General features: G+C 40.2%; 1 pseudogene; it reads right to left on the bottom strand.

Moving 5' to 3' along the window:
• Positions 1-3,726: 3,726 nt before the first annotated feature.
• LOC114436973 (uncharacterized) lies at positions 3,727-3,895 on the bottom strand (annotated as a pseudogene).
• Positions 3,896-17,706: the final 13,811 nt, after the last annotated feature.

Genomic DNA, 17,706 nt, shown 5'->3' with positions numbered 1-17,706 from the left:
TGGAGGTAGGATGGATCAGGGGCGGACAAAAGGGGTAGTGTGAACACATGAGTCACTACAGTGCTTCTACACAAAATTAAAGCCCAGACGATTAAACAATAATCAGCATAGTTATTGCAGATACAAGTGAGGTGTATAACAGCTTCTGACTGTACACACGCTAAGCTAACAGCTAATGCTGATAATAACTACCGTAGTCTGGGTCATCACATGGCACAGGGTGCATACCAGCCATGCATTGTGCTCCACGAGTGGGTATCTGCACATGAAGACATCTCATCTGAGGGATGACAAACCATCTTTTATCACATCTTTATTGTAGTTGACATTCAGATATAAACTCTGCATTTACAAGAAGCCGAGGGACTCATGTAAATGAGCAAATGATTCATCTAAACTCAAGCAGAGTAGTAGGAGGGAAAACTGACAGATGAGTCAGTGGACGCGAGGTGGAAAAACTTCAACAATGCCATGAAGCCGATCTCAAATAGACCTGCAAGGTATAGAACACCTTAATAATTCATGATGTTCACCGGAGGGGTGATGTAATATAGCTGATGTTACAAGCCTGTAAAGGTCGCCAAAAGGAGGAGGATGGCGGCTTTAACTTTGCTCCAGACTTTCACACTGGAGTTTGTGGTTTGTGTCACCTGTGGGTTGCTTTCTTTCATTAAGCCACTTCACTTTTGTTTAACCCGATGGTTATATAAGACCTTCTTAAAGGTTTACGGATAAAAATAAATGGTATGATGTATTAAAAGATCATGATTTGGTTTTAATAAAAAATATCCAATCACCCTCTTCCTCCCTGCAAGTGTCGGGGGCATAACGACAGCAGAGTCATTATGTATCTTTAACCACAGAATGAAAAAACTGTAAGTGGGTAATTATATCTAACTTTTTCAGTAATTAACTTTAACACAGAGACTCCACTATTTAAATAAACAAAACCGGCATTTGGTTTCAGGCTTACAACCAGAACTGGAAAGCTTCCATTAGAGCATCAGTGAAGCTGATGACGGGGTAGAGGTTCAGCCTCTGTGCTGAGAAGTTCTTACAGAGTATGAAAAACAGTGTGAAGTGTGAGAATGAGTGTCTGTCTGTATACTTTTGGTCATATTTGTCTTTCTTTTTGCATTTCTGTTTCCCTCCTCATTAGAAATATCCAGCAGCAAGTCTGTGTTCCAGGAAGGAAGAAATGTTTAGGATTCAGCACTGCTGACTGTGTGTGTGTGTGTGTGTGTGTGTTTTGTTTCATGTGTTGTCCTTACTGGCCGACCTTTCCGGTGACACAGCCACCAGAAATCTGATTGGTCAAACTCTAATGAATCAAATTGAGCTCAGCCTGAAGGGACCTGTGGGTGTTTATTCCACAGGTCCACATTCAGAGGCCAACAGAAGTGTTGAACCAGCAAATCTGTGTGTGTGTGTGTGTGTGTGTCCATCCATGTTTATGTACAGTAAACAAAAAACTGCCAGGAGGAAATGACTTAAGGGTTGCTAAATGCACACAGCATTTAACATTTAAATGCATACAGATTTAGTGACTTAAGCACTGCTTAATGGGCATTTAAATTCTTTATAGTGGAAGCATCCGATTGGTCCAAATTCTCAAAGACTATTAACAATAAGTCTCAGTCATCATGACATACCTCCTCTCCCACAAGAGGATATAAAGAGTGTTGAACTCTTCATGATGTAACCCAAGGGTGTTTTGAAGAGCTGGGTATTTTAACATATAGGTCTTTAAAATGGACTTTTGGAGGCAGTCTCAAGTGGCCATTTGAGGAACTGCAGATGGAACATAATGTGTGGAAGAGGCAGGAGATAGAGTCTAAGTCATATTGAATACTTTGAGCAAAACATCACTTGTATTTGGCCCAGCATTCGATTTGACTTGACCATTTCCACTGCTAGAACTTCCCTTGCTGAGATTCAGTGTGTAGTTATTGTGCAATGACAATTGTTTATATCCCTTCCTGCTGCTGTGTCTCTCTTTGCAGCACTGCAAGCTTTGGATATTATCCAGGCTCATGTACAGCTTACTCATCATGATCAGCATCTTCATGGTCTTATCAGACATAGGCAAGACAATGTGTGTATGTAGTGTAACATTTAAACGTTTGAAATTGAGGGTCTCCCCTGAAGAAGTCTCGGATTTACGTACAAGCTACAACATTAGCGTAACACAAGGCGATACCAGGAGCTTCTAAGCCACGGTGTGAAAAAGATCTTGGTATTATAAAGCTTTACACATAGATAAGCACTATTATTGTACAAGGAAATGGGCCCATTTCAATAAAAAACAGTGAAACACTTCCTGCATCTTAGCTGTAGCAGCAATGAATGGAAAACCCAACAAACTCATCCTCAATAAGCAAATTACTGTTTCCTCCCTTTGTGGCTTGATGATACATGCACACATCAGCATAAAATAGGATAAAGCTTGTAAGTTTTCAGTTCCATTCATTGTCTGCCTATGTCCAAAAATAAAGCACCATGCATCACATCAAGAAAAAAGCATCTTTTAATTAATTTTCTTATTTATGGTAATGAATCTTCTGAACATTCACATTGTGACTTGACCTGATGCCCTGAAGGTATCGAGAAAAAAAAATAACAGTCATCCAAGCTGAAGTGCCCTACAGCAGTTCACCAGAGCTCTGCCGGCTGAAGCTGACCTTGTGTTCAGTCCAGGCACAGATCAATGAAGTCAACCAAAATCGCAGCAGCTGTGGTCTGCACTTACTTACTCCCTGCTCTGTGTGTGAAGGATTAGCATGCAGATAAGCTCTCCAGGTTCAACGATTCACATCCATTAAAATTTCCACCCTCTTACTCCTGCATAAGAAACAGCAGCTTTACACCAACATGAGCTTTATTTCCTGTTTTATTTTTGTTAATTAACCTAAAACTACATACACATACACATGAATGCAGAAAATCACACAGGCCGCCTCTGTCTGTGAAGGATTAGCAATTAAAGCTAAGGCCATGGGGGACTGTGCTGTGATTATAAAGATTATACAAATGCTGCATTTAGGCACAGTTAGAAATATCACTATTATGACGCCAGCACACATAAACACAACTGATCAGATGTTTGAACCTGAAATACACACATGAATGTTCATTTAGCTCACGGCTTTAAGCTAAGCCAAGCTACATCAGTCTACACTGACAGAACAAGCAGAAAGACTGACACAAGGCTGGCAGAGAGATTTTCAAAATAAAAGACTGAATGTGCAGAGTTTGGTGTGGGACGAGGCAGATTAGTACACTACACTGACATTACACACATTAACTATTATGGATTTATATTTTTATGTAACTTTTATTTAACCAGGAGAGACTCGTTGAGATTAAAAATCTCTTTTGCATCTCTTTGCATCTCAGTAATACAAGTCAATTTCCATCAAAACAGACAATCAATTATAATACATATGACTATACAGCTTACAGACTATATAATATAAAATAAAACAACAATCAGGCAAAGCAATTGCATCCTTTTGTTTCAGCTTTCCTATCATTTAAATTATTTTAAAAGAATCTACAGAGGCCAGCTCCTTTAATTTGGTAGCTTTCTTTTAAGATAAGAGATAAGATAATCCAACATGGCATAGTGAAATGTTTGAAAACATCAGGGCTCGTCCGGGATTTGAACCCGGGACCTCTCGCACCCTAAGCGAGAATCATACCCCTAGACCAACGAGCTACATAAAGGAAGGGTGCACCGTTCCTGGAAGTACTGCAATACCAGGTCGATGCGTGGATTGAACGGAGCAAGTCCATATTCCGTCTCCCTGATCCAAAAATCAATTTAATATATGGTCAACGGGTAGGGGACGTATCAGATATTAAACTGATAAGACTGATAAAACTGATAACTGATGAAAAACCTTCTGCCCCAGCTCAGACCAAACGTTTACAACAGGCAATAAAAAATGAATGAGGAAAGGTTGAAGTGGAAAAACACAGTCGGGCATAGACTGTATGTAAATATGGCCGACATGGCATCACCTGGTGTCTTTTGGCCTCACTTTTGTACAAAAGACACCATGTTGGAACCAGAGTCTGCACAGAGCTCGAGAGGTGTTCCAAGCACACGCTCCCTCAACTTTTTTGGCTCCTGATCATGATGTTCCATTCTTCTTTTTGCCTTTTTGAGCCAAAAATAAATAAAAATAAAAGATATAACATATAAACACTGATATAAGAGCTACGAGTAACAAGCCATGAACCATCTCGTGCATGGATTTAATTCTAACTCAGTTTTTGAATGTCCAAGTTCACAATAAACAGGCTCGAAACAGCCACATGAATATAAAACTGTATTTTTGTACCATGCTGCAAATCAAGCAGGACTTTCATAAAAGCTGTTTAAAAAGATTAACAGTGAATTTGTTACATTGCCAAATCATTCTCCGAACAAACATTAATAATCAAGTAGCTCAGAGAAGTGTAAAAAGGCGAGAGGAATCTGGCAGAAGGGTAAGTTAAGAGAGGCTGCGGCTCAGCAGGGAGACGATAATGTGAAGTACATCATAAAAAGTGGAGTTTTCAGTCTGGAGAGTGAGGAGGAGTGACTCTGCCCTCAGTGAGGGAAAGGTCATTTCACCACCGGGGAGCCGGCAGGGAAAAAAACACTTCATAATGATAAATAGAAGAGACGAGACAGCAGCAGTTCTGGGATTAGAGACACTTCCACAAACTGTGCTTACAACACAAGGTGGTGAGACTGTGATATAGAATGAATCATTGCGGGCTCACAGTCAATATTCTCACAGCCAATAATGCTGATGTTACAACACTGAGGTGCAGATATTTTCACAAACAGCTCTGACCTTTAAAACTATGAGATGAGTCCAGCTTCACACCCGCAGAGGTTTGCAGTGACACTGATTGTCCCAGGAACCCACTTTTCACATTGATCCTCTCCCACCAAGACAAAAAAAGAGCTCGCCTCCGAACAGACACCATGTGCAACTAAAGCATATAGCTTCTACTGTTTGTAGCTCTGAAGCTAGAAAACTTATGCATTATTGATCTGTGAATAATTGATTAATGTATTTTTAAAAACTTTGTGGACAAACCAGTGGAAAATGTCTTTAAAATGTTCCAAATTAAAGGACTAATTTTTGCAGTGTTTGAGCATAAAATGAGTACCGTAAAACCTCAAATAATAGCCTGGGCCTTAACTAAATCGCAAAATTGTCCCTGCTTATATTTGGGACGGACCTTTAATTATTCTGGCGAAAAAGCCATCCAGAACTAGCTGAAAAGTTCTTCACATCCCTTCCATCATTAATGTCATAAATTGTTGTTGTTTTCCATGTTAAATATTTGCTCCTTACCTTATGAGAAAATCAGACCCGGCTTATAATTGAGGCCGGCCTTTATATGTCCAAATCCATAATCGGAACATGGTCTGTAAACAGGCCCAGCGTCAGTTCGGGAGTTTTACGGTATTTAGATCATAATTGGCTAACTTGCTAACAGACACATAAAGAGTTAAAAAAAAAGTTCAGTTTGGTGTGGAAGAACTTGCCTCTCTCGACCTCAAGACAAACTGGTGACTGACCCCATCAGACCATACAAATGCTATATAAGCTGAAGAAGGAAACTAGAAAAATGGAGGCCAGCAGACATATAGTGGCAGGGTGCCCACATGCTTGTTGTATGTGTTGTGACGTGGTAATGACCAGGTTTGTATGTCACTTGTCAAAACAAATGTATGTCTCCAGCCGTCACAGTGGCAGCTGTGTCACTTTTTGTAACATATGCTCTTTCACCCAGGAGCGTTCACAGGTACCAAAAGCACAGTTTGATTTCAAAGTAAGTGACTTCTCACTAATAGCAACTGCTGGCTGTTGCTGGACAGGCTACTCTGCGAGAAAGCTTTTTACTTTGATAAAAAAAAAAAAAAAAATATGGTCACGTTTTATGATGATAAGATGTTGTGGCACGGAATCTCAGCACAGTATTGGCACAGGCCACAAGAATAAATAATAAAGAGTACCACTCTCTATGTGCGAGGTAAAATGTCAGGATCTAATTCATCTATGCACATGTTTTATGAGTCTTTTAAAAGGACGTCATGGAACGGCTCCCAGTAATATTATTAAAAGAGCTGAGCCTCAGCTCCTAAGAATGCTCCTGATACTTCCCAAAACCAGGTTCAAGATTAAAAAGGAAGCTTTTCCAAACACTGCCTGTGTTTTCAAAAATGTAAGAAAATGTAATATTCAATGTTTATTCATCTATCGATGTGTGTGTTGCTAAGAAGATTGGTTCTCAAGACTGTATGCTGTTGTGGTTGAGTGAAGCGTCTCTTACTTGGGACATGTGACGTGCAAACTTCTGTCTCTTCCTAGCAGCGGGAGAGAAGAACTGGCAGTCTGTGTAAGGGGAATTAAAAAAAGAAAAAATAAATCCTACAATGTGTATGTTAGAAATAAAAAGAGTGAACCTGGCATTATGTTCCTCCTGCCTCTGATAGAGGCTGATTTACAGTCACACGGTGACGCTTTGTTGTCAGGGTGTTTGTGTTTAATGTTGAATATTTGACCTTCAGGTACAAAGCGGCAGTTATTAATTTCTCTTCCTGAGACACAACAAATCAATGGTTGTTTACAGCTTTCATTACTGCAGCAGCACTTCACTACTAACCTCTAATGTATGTACAGAATAAAAAGTGCTGTGATGGGTGTCAGGCAGCTTTTCTGTTTACACTGGGAAAAACTACAAAATAAAGCCCAAGTCTCTCCTTCCTAAAACACAGTATATTAGATTTGAGCCACTCCGCTTTGTTGTACATACACTGACAAAACAATATGCCTTCACTGTGTGTGGCTGGTCCAATTTAACATGATTGTATGTTTCTTAAGTTTATACAATAATGCATGTCTTGTGTTTACAGTGACAGAATTTGGATTACTCAAACTAGCAGCACAGCAGTTTTTGTTCAATACACTCAAGTCAGACGTTCACCATTCACGTTATTTTTTAGTTAGTGTCATAATCAGTTACAGACAAGAGCTTTCAGACGGGATAATTTGCACATCCACACAGACCATTATCTGCTGCAGGCATTAATGCAAACATCCCTTCACCATCAGTCTAAATGCCAAGTAGAACTGACTGAACACACATGAGCCTGGGCTCTTAACTTTACAAAGATGGCAAAAATCATCATGTACTGGACTTTTTGAAGAGTTTCATTGTTCCTAGTTCACCTGCCATTCACTTTCAAACAGTTTCACAGCATGACCTGTAGACTGTTCTGTCTTTGTTGTGTCAGTTCAGTGACTCCAGTTGTTGCTATCTTGGGAGCATCAGGCTCCTTGGTTCAGCCAATACAATGAAATTATCAGTAGAAACCTAAAGCTGTGCTCATTTCAGACTGTAAACATGTTGTTCCTGCTGTTTTATGTTTTAACATGCATGTCTATGAGAACACTTTTTGCCATTTTAATTGTCAGCTTCAGATCTCAGCCTGGGAGATTTCTGTTTGAGCCGCATAAAGCAGCTGATACAGATGACAGGCTTTATGAAATGTCAGTGGGAGGAGTCAACTTCCAAATTCTCATGGCCATGTTTTCCTCTGGATCAACGAAATACTGGATGCAGGGAGGATTTGGGGCCCATAACCTAAACCTAATTTTAACCTCTCAATTCACTTCGACGTGATGTCACAATTTCACTGACATTTGATAAATGCATTAAAATATACCCTTAAATTTAGGCCACTGAACAAGAGCATCAGCTTAACTACAAATGTGTGTGGGTGTGTGTGTGTGTGTGTGTGTGTGTGTATGTATGTGTCTCTGTGTGTAAATTAATGCATATATTCATACCACACATTAAACTTTCACACGCAGTACCTTTTTGTAGCTACTTAAAATTCTTTTAAACCCTTATTTCCAGCCCAACCCATTCATGTTGCGCTGTGACACACACGCACACACACAGAGTTATTGCTTGAGGTAACAGCTGTGGCAAAAGGATAAACTCAGATCCATGAAAGGCACACAGACATGCGCTCACACTTGGGTTCTTGGCTCGATGCATAACTGAAGAGTCAAGCTAGAAGCCCCTCGAGCAAGACTGCAGGCTGGCTGAACACACACACACCGCAGACCTCACACGAACGTACACGGAAATGTACAAACAAATGTGAAAATCACACATCAAGTGTCTGACTAAAGGAAATGAGAATACTTTAAGTGAATAAACACTAATCCAAACCTACTTGCAACGTTAACCCTTAAACCAAGTGTCACCTTAAGAGCAAGGACTGACCACAAAGTCTTGTCCTTACAAGAATATCCTTACCAACAAGGTCAAAAACTCAAAATGGCCAAACACAATGGATGATCCAATCACACACACACACACAAAGTTACAAAGAGACTTTAGCTTGACATTACAACCTTTCCTTGAGATCTGTAACACACACAAATGGATTGAACTGTGAGATATGACAATAAATTCCTAAATTCAGCTTCTCCTCTCCGTTCTTGCTCGTCTCTCTCTCAGATCACCACGAAGCAAGCTGAATGATGCCACTTTAAGTCCCGGCACCCTTCATAGTCATGTATAATCACTGAGATTTAAGAAATGCGACTAGTCCTGAGCAAGCGAGAGGGAGGAAAGATGAGAGATCACCCATCTGTTACTATAGAAACAGTATTGAGTTACACAGGCTGTAACCTCAGGAAGACAGACCTACTATGCATGTACTGCATCAAGTGTTTTTTTAAACTTTTGAAGACATTCAGAGTGAACCGAAGACAAGGTTTTGATCAGTCAAGGTTTAGCTTATGTAACAGTTTTGCTGATGACAGAGAAAGGTTGTTGAAGTATCCAGTCACCCACCCACCAAACCTTCTCCCTTAACCCTTTGGTGGAGGTACCAATGCCAGTGTCAATATCTGACTGTTAAGAAAGGCAAAATGAAAAGAAGGAACAAAATACTTCTAAAGCAGTCAAAGTCAAGAACTTCTCCAGGAACAATATTAACTACACCAAGCATGTGAACTGAATTGCAAGTAAGATGCTGTACAGGGGAGTTCAAACAGCGGTCTGTAAAACCTGAGTGGTCTAACTCTGTGCAACGTATGGACACACCGCCACCTTTATACTATACATAAATGACCAAGTCATAATGTATATTATTTAGTATATAATATGTCCAATACATGTGATTTGCAGCCATGCAGCCTGAATAGGATCATGTCAGAATCCATGCAGCCTTTTTTTCTGTTCAGGGAGCATTGTCATCATCAGTCTGCTGCAGCAGCGTGGTCCCACAAATACAATGGTTTCTATTGCGAAGTATGGCTGTGCACATGCATGCTGTTTTGAAAAGAAAGAGATGTCCACACTGAAGTCAGTTAAAATACTATAAATGCAATACATATGAATGACAATCAACAAAGCAGGCAACTCTGACATATGTGAAAAACATGAATAAAAGTGGATGTCATACATGTAGTTCAGGGCAGCAGTTGTTGCCATGGTATATGGGAAAAATCTGTCTCGTATATGTGTTTACTGTCTCACCCATGGGATAGGCTCCAGCCCCTCATGACCAGTGGCTCAGTGGTAGAGCAGGTCCAATAACTGGAAGGTTGCCGGCTCTAACCCTGCCCCTCTCTGATTGTTGTTGTGTGTCCTTTACCCCGGTTGCCTGAAGCTCACTCACTAGTGTATAAATGTGTATGAATGAATCAGCGGTGGTTGGAGAGGCCGTAGGCGCACATTGGTATCCACGCCTCTGTCTGTCTCCCCCAGGGGAGCTGTGGCTGCATGTGTAGGCAACCACTACCAACGCTATATAACACCAACCCCATATTATCATAATAATAATAATAATAATAATAATAATAATAATAATAATAATAATAATAATAATAATAATAATAATTGGTCAGGTCAGCAACATTATCAGCTGACTACCTGATTATATTTAATGACCAGATTTTTCAGTACAGTTTTTTTTTTTCTTTTACTGTCCTGACGGCACAGTCGTATTCCAAGATGACAGTTCCAGGATTCATTGGGCTCTGACTGTGAAAGAGTGGTTCAGGGAGCATGAGACGTCATTTTCACACATGGATAGAGTCAGGAGCTTAACCCCACTGAGAATCTTTGGGATGTGCTGAAGAAGACTCTTCACCACTATTACATAATAAAAGCATATTACTATATATATTTGGCCATGAATGATGGAAAGAAAATGTATAGCCTGTTATGGCTTTTAAGAATTGTGGAACACTGAGCAGAAAACTCTGTCCTTTGTTTGCCTTTTACAGCTTGTTTCATAATATTATAGGAATAATCCACATTAACACTGGAGGAAATACACCTTTCATTTTTGGGCTCATTTCGTTCATTTTTCTGCAGGAAAAAGTACATTAGAGCCTTTCATCAGAAAATAACTGTTTTGAACATCATACAATAAGGATGTGTATTTAACATTGTAAAAGCAGCTCAGAGCTTTGCTTTAAAACAACCATGTCAAACCAAGCACAATTATTCTACCAGCACAGTGACACAATGAACTTAAAACATAACCTTTGCTTTGTTGTTGCTTGTTATTTCTTTGAAAGAATCATTTCCGGAACAGCCGATGGCAACATTATGTTCACTTTGCAACATAAATGCTGGAAAATGGTGGCTTCAAGGTGCACAGATCTTCCTCTTCACATCCATTTCTGCAACTAACTGCTCCTCACTACATCACCCTCTGTCCAGAAGATTCAAAGTGGCTCCTTCTGTGCCACTGTGTATTGATGATGGCAGTGAAAAAAGGAAGATGAGTGGAGAGTAGATGAAATACGCGGGTGGCGATGTAGAACCATCCGACTGATACCACATTAAGCCTTTTAATAGTGATACCTGAGTGTCTGACAGCCCACTGTTCTCTGCTGGCTTCATCCCAGTTGAGTCTTCCATTTCCACTCAGGGCAACATTAGCTGTCTCCATTGCCTCCACAGGTTGCCTATAAATCATTGCCATGCAGGCCAACAGGCAGTAATAGAGACAGATAGTCTCTCTTAGACTGCATTAATGAACTGTTGTTCCTGGAACCAGGACAGCCGATGGAGAGATCAATACTGCATTGTTTTCTGTTCCTGCAATCACTGCACGCCTCACATCAGTTCACTATGAGCCCAGGTTGGCAATTAATAACAGAGCAATTTACTGAACCAACGTTAAGTAACATTAAGCAACAATTGTATGGATCCTAAGGAATGAATGTATCCGTATCTGATTTGAGGTGACTGGAGGTGAACTGGCCATAGTCTAACTTTCCAGTAGAGGCAGATTCTTGTCTGCTCCTTTTTTTAATTCAAGTACAGTGCAATATAGTGCACATGTCATCATAAATAGGACTTAAATAAAAAGACTTAATAACTCAGATAATTTTAAAAAACTGCAGTTCCTGCAATGTCCACTGGAGGCTGGATCCAAAAGTGAATAAATACCCAAAGACAATAATAGATAGATAGATATCTAGCTTGCAAATGTGCAAGAAAAGAAACTCTCAAACACTTTTAAACCAAAGCAAGCACTTGACTTAGACTTAAAAGCAGTGCGTGGGATCCTCTTCACTTTACTTCCTCCTCTCTTCAGCCTTCCATTTCACTTATTATTTTTTTTTTCCATTCCATCACTATTTCCTCACATTCTTTTACTTCACTTCACTTCTGTTACCTGTTTCCTTCTTCTCTCCTTCATCTTCATCACCATCCCTCCTCTTCCTCTCTCCTCTCCCCTCCCTTCCATCACAGTGTTTCCTTCCTTGTTCTCTAGATGATGAACGACTAGTTGCTCCACTCATCCATCTACCGGGCAGCCTCATCTATCTATCCATTGCCTGCCCACACACACACACACAAACACCTAGAACACACAAAAATGCACAATGAAACACAAAACAGCAGGAAATCAACACACAAACTCAAGGTGTCCACAGAGAAAAAGATGAAGTGCGATTTGAATGGGCCCTGCACACAAACACACACATGGACACACAAACACAGCCTCCCTCTGGGTGTGTCAGTACAGGTTCTGATTAAAGAGCCTCTATAGAAAATCAATACCTCCTTCATTTACAGCCCCCCCCCTCTCTCTCTCTCTCTCTCTCTCCACCTCCAGCCCTCTTTCCTCCATCCAGTCCTCATCCCTCCAACGCCACACCTTCAAGTTTCAAATGTTCTCCATTGTAAAGGCAATACAGTAAATTCAGTGTTGACAAATCATAATAAATAAATAGTGACACCATCACAGTGCAGTTTAATTGACTGAACGCCAACAGTGAGAAGTACTTCAAATACCGCATGTAAACACAAACAGAGGAGCAAATAAGTGAGCATGAAGTTACAGCTTTGTGGGACTGCTTTAATAAAAGGCAACGGTTTGACCCACTTCTGTACAAACTAGCATAACAAACATCAGATCGGAGGTGTTGTAAAAGCCACAGCTTTACTTGTGGAGCATCACAGTCTGGACATCCCTGCTGATGCTGCCCACTTGTTGAACCTAAATAAGTTCAATAAGTTTCATCCATGGTTAGAACCTGCTGGTGAACTCTCTCTGGACCCAGCTCAAATGTGGCAGATTGTCTCCTGATATGTTGACTCGGCCAGTCATTTACAGTGGCCCTGAAGGTCAAAACACGACATTTTAGAGTGGTTTGAGGTGTTGATATCTGTAAGGACACATTCCTGGTAGACACCCAGCTTTGTGCCAAAGTAGCACTGTGATAGGTCATGTCTTGGATCTTGTATGTGGTCTGGTGCTTGCTTGGTTCCTTTCAGGACAGGGGCCATCTTCTAGGCTCTGTCTGCAGCTTTTACCATGCTGAAAAAAAGGAACACTCTCGCTCACTTCTTTTTCTTTTTCTATTTTTCTTATTTTATTCTGAATAAACTGACCTCTGTTTGGGGTGCTGTACTTGTTTTTTTCACCTCTTTCTGTTCTACTGTCTCTTTGAGGATTATTGGCTCAGGACTTGAAAGAAGAAAGGAAAGGAAGTGAGACACACACACACACACACACACACACAGACATACACGTAACATACAGTACACACTGGGTCTGGGGGTGTGCTCAATTTATCCTCCTGGAGCAGATTGTGGAATGAGCTGTTAAAATCGGTCCACTGTGAGTGTTTCTGCTAAAATAACATGCACTCCCACACACTTTACATCAAGGGGAAGGAAATATAATAACCTCTGCATTTTTTCAACAAATATAAAAGAAGTGTTTTTTGCTTAAGCTTTTGGTCGAGAACACCTGTTGTTTGTCTCTTTACAGCTGAATTTGGCCTATCTTCCCATCAGCAGGCTGATTTATGATTTTCCTTTGTGTTAATGCATTATATTCTTCTTACTGTTGTTATTTTTTTAATGCACGCTGCGTGTATCTGTGCTGTGAACAGCACCAATACAGAAGATTCAGGACTGTACATAAATAATATATACGAGATCTGACTTGTATCGTTTTTAGTTTATCATCAATATAACACCACCTTACACACACAACACTCCACCTAATAGAATACACACTGCATAACACATAGTACAAACCTGATACAGCAGTACTTGAATACTAATGAGAGCCTTAAAAGCCTCTGATTAGAATGCCTGTTCAATCAAACTTAATTTACACACATGCTACACCTAGGTATATATGCATGAATACCCAGTGGGTGTACTTTAGGTTTAATCCAAACTCAGAAAAACTAACAGACTCTTTAAAAACATGCTGTGCTGTCTGCCTCTCTCATGGATCAGAGCCGATCTAAGTGAATTGTCATCGGAGGGCCGATCCCTTTTTGTCCCTCCTAACCAATTCATTTGCAGTCCACTCCAATCAAACCACAACTGAGATGGACGTGTGATGCAGCGCTCATCAGCTGCTTCTTATTCACATCAGCAGTGTGTGGTGTGTGACACACCGCCCAATTATTTTCTAATTTTAGCTTGTTTTTCATCGTGACTGGCTGGGCCAGAGGAAGAAGGAGGAACAGAACCTGTCTGAGATGTTTAAGAAGTATGTGTGTGGTTGTTTGGTAGCTACAAAGGTGTGCTTGTCATGAATCGTTACTGTTAGAGCAGAGAAGCAATAAAACAGTTGATATTGGTACTATTGGACCAGAGAAAATATCACCAAGAATGCACAAGAGTGGTTGATGCAACAAACTGCCAATCAGAGGCATTATATTGAGGTTGTGATGACAGTAGATAACAACAAGCAGAATATAAAATACATGTTGTCGCACAGTAATGTGGCTCTTAGTGACATTATGCTAGGTCCCTTTTGGTTGTGGTTTTCCGTTTCTTCATTGGATTTTGAACTTTGTATGCAGCACTTCACTGTCCATGTGTGGCTTTAATGTAAATTGAACGTAAAATGTTTGTCATCTGCAGGAAACTGGATGCTGCAGATAGCAAACTCTAACATGAAGTCATGCAACATGCAAGAATAGACACTGTAGTTTGATCTTACTCGCAAATAAAAGGAGACATAAACATAAACAGGAACAGGAACAATGAACCAATTGTCCCATTGATTGTTGTGAAAGATGAACGCACTGGGACCCAGCACTGAATAAAATAATCTACCATAAATGAATCTTTCAGAGCTCCCTGATAACAACAAAAACAGACAATTACATCAGGAAGGTTTAAGGATGTTGTGATTTTTCCATCTTTCTTGATTTATTCATGATTCCGTCCTGGTCACCACTTTGACACCTCTTCTTTCTGTATGTGCTCCTGTGCACACCTGCATGCCATCAGCCTCAGCGCTGTATCTACACAGTGGTTTCATCTGGTCATCACCAGCTCCTGTGGTTGTCATGGTGCTACCATACTAACTGCTGCATCCCCTCTGAGCTCATCTTACTTTCAGTATTTGTTTAGAATAAATCTCTGTTAAACACTTATCTGGGTCGCTGTGTACTTTTGAGTCCTTGAACTAATCCTTTATCTGAACAGTAGCAGCATTTCTAATGAATATAATTAATATACAATATTAAATTTTTGCAGATATCCTTTAATGTTCAGTTGCTTTTGGCTGATTGCTGATGCTGCTTTATTCGCCTTTTTCCCCTCCTAAAGTGGAATTAACATATTAATCTTGTGTTGAAGGAATGTCATGGCAAAGGTCTCACAAGCAGACGACACAACTCTGTACCATCTATAAAATGGTATTTTATTTTTTTTATTTTAGCTTTTTATTTAGCTTTTTAAAATATGGTGTTGCTGTTTCCACTACGCAACCAAGATGATGACCACTAGAAGTTAGAAGTATCCATTGTTTAAGACCATTATGAGTACGTCCACTACAACTTGCCATACTATGCAGCATAAGCACACTTTACAGCATTCAAATAAGGCAGCGCATCTCTGTGAACCTGCTCAGACTCATCTGGCTTTTTCTCCTCTCCTGCCTTGTTGACTCCAAATCCCTGCTCCATCATCGCTCATCACTTTCAATGAGCCCTTTTTAAAACTCGTATTTTGTTGTCCTGCCTCTTGGTTCCATTGCTGCATGTATTAAAAAGGTAGAACTGACAATATGAAAAGTGACTTTTGAAAAGTGCATTCGGAATGAGAGTGAGAATGATGTAAGTGTTCAGTTATTGAATTAATTCATGATCTATTGCTTCATTTAAAACTAAAGGTGTTTTATTAATTATTTTGTTTAACACACACACACAAACACACATTCACCACAAACAGTCCTGGCAGTCATCATTAAACAGCGTCGTTTGCATATTGCTTATGCTGCAGCCTCTTTGTGATCAGTCTCTCACCACCTCAGCACCAAACTGAGCCTGGATTTCGTGCTAATTAGACCCAAACAAACAAATAACCAAACAAACGCAGCTGACAGGAGGGCTGATGGGAACTCACATCTCACATGATGGCTCATATTTTGAAGAAATTCTCAGTGTCAGAGATTTAAGGAGAAGGAAATTTCATGCATAAACACACAAAGTCTCAAGTCTTCTGAATTACTTTGGGAAATTTTTTTTGGTAAAGCAGTAACTTCCAGGACTGACAAATGACGCAGAGGACTGCAGTTTTCTGAGGGGCCTCCTGAGGGAGACTGTCAAGTCCCAATAGTGTTTATATAAGTCCCATATTAGTCCCAAGGTAACTGGCTGCAAGACTGTTAGCTTCCTGCTTACACGTGTCCATCTACGACAGCTCCATTAGCACTGCAAATTACTGGACAGATATACCAGTCAGGAAGGTTGCCCTGCAGAAAACTGTAAGGAAAAGGAAGGCTTTTAAAATAATACATGGCAGGTGTTTGGATAACCATCTGTCACAAGCTATCTTCAGCCAGGTCAACAAATGCCAAAGAGGACAGGTTGGTTAAAGCACTGAGCTCTATACTTTTAACAGTACCAAGCTAGTTATGTTGGTTTCCAGATTCCAGTCCCACTACCCAACCCTAATGTTTATGCCCCCATACTGTCGACCCACAAACAGTATCTAATTATGGACAGTGTCCATGACATCTCTAAGATTTTGAAGCACTTCCTAAACACTTATGAGTCTGTGTGGGAGGCTCCAACTGTTGCCATGGTGGCAGCGTCACAGTTCACCTAAACTCCAAATACAGGCAAAGAGAAGTAGAGGTGTTGAAAATAGTCACCCCCCTAATTATGTATATATATATATATATATATATATATATATATATATATATATATATATATATATATATATATATATATATATATATACTCCTAATTAAAAAAAACTACTTTTGGAACCAGCCCCTAGAGACTGCTGGGTAAAGTGCAGTTTGTTACACTTCCACATAGGCTTTATTTCTTGAGGATGCTGCCTAGTTGTCACACTTAAAACATGCCCATAACTGCTACTTCCTGACAGGATGCCGACTGCTCTGAAACACCCATGAATCAGCTGTAAGAATATAAACCTGGAAGATGAAATGATGTGAGGATACAGCTGTTATGCAAGTAAACTGCTTTGCACATATCTGGATAAACAGGGAGACAGGTGGACCTATAGGTGCTGGCAAATTTTAAAAATGCAACAGCATTGTTTACTAAGTACAATCCACCAGGAACCACCATTCTTCACCTGACAGTCTTCGTGCTGGTGTCTTGTTTTTGCCTCTGTCCATCCTCTTTATCTGTCTCTCTGCACCTCTCTGATTGTCTGCATGTTTCTCTCCATCTTTCTCCCTGCAGGATGATAGCAGGATATAACAACTCAGGTTCCTGCCAGTGGCTGCAGACTGGCATTTCAGTTGATTGGCACTGCAGGCGGTTAACACTGCACCACATACAGGATGTTAATGGGAACCACAGCCTGGGGACACACTCACATTCTGGACTAGAGTGTGTGTGTGTGCGTGTGTGTGTACTTTTTACAATTTCTGTGCAAGGCTTATATTTTCCATGCAGGCATTTGAAAATCATTAAAATGTGTGTCTACGTTTGTGCATTTATCTATATTACCAGAGGCTATGATTGTACATCTGCTGTTTTTTTCCCACTCCTGTCTCTGTCTGCGTCTGTCTGTTTGATTAATTCTTAAATCAACCTCTGCACCCTCTGTCAGCACCAGTTATTTGTCAATTTATCACATGATGATGCAGGATTGGGCTTGGCAGGCTTCAATAATAAATACAGTGTCTTCTGT

This window comes from Parambassis ranga, chromosome 5 (assembly GCF_900634625.1).
Source record: "Parambassis ranga chromosome 5, fParRan2.1, whole genome shotgun sequence".
In the NCBI taxonomy this organism is placed as follows: domain Eukaryota; kingdom Metazoa; phylum Chordata; class Actinopteri; family Ambassidae; genus Parambassis; species Parambassis ranga.
Note: the sequence above shows the minus strand (reverse complement) of the source record. Positions and strands in the feature narration are given on the sequence as shown.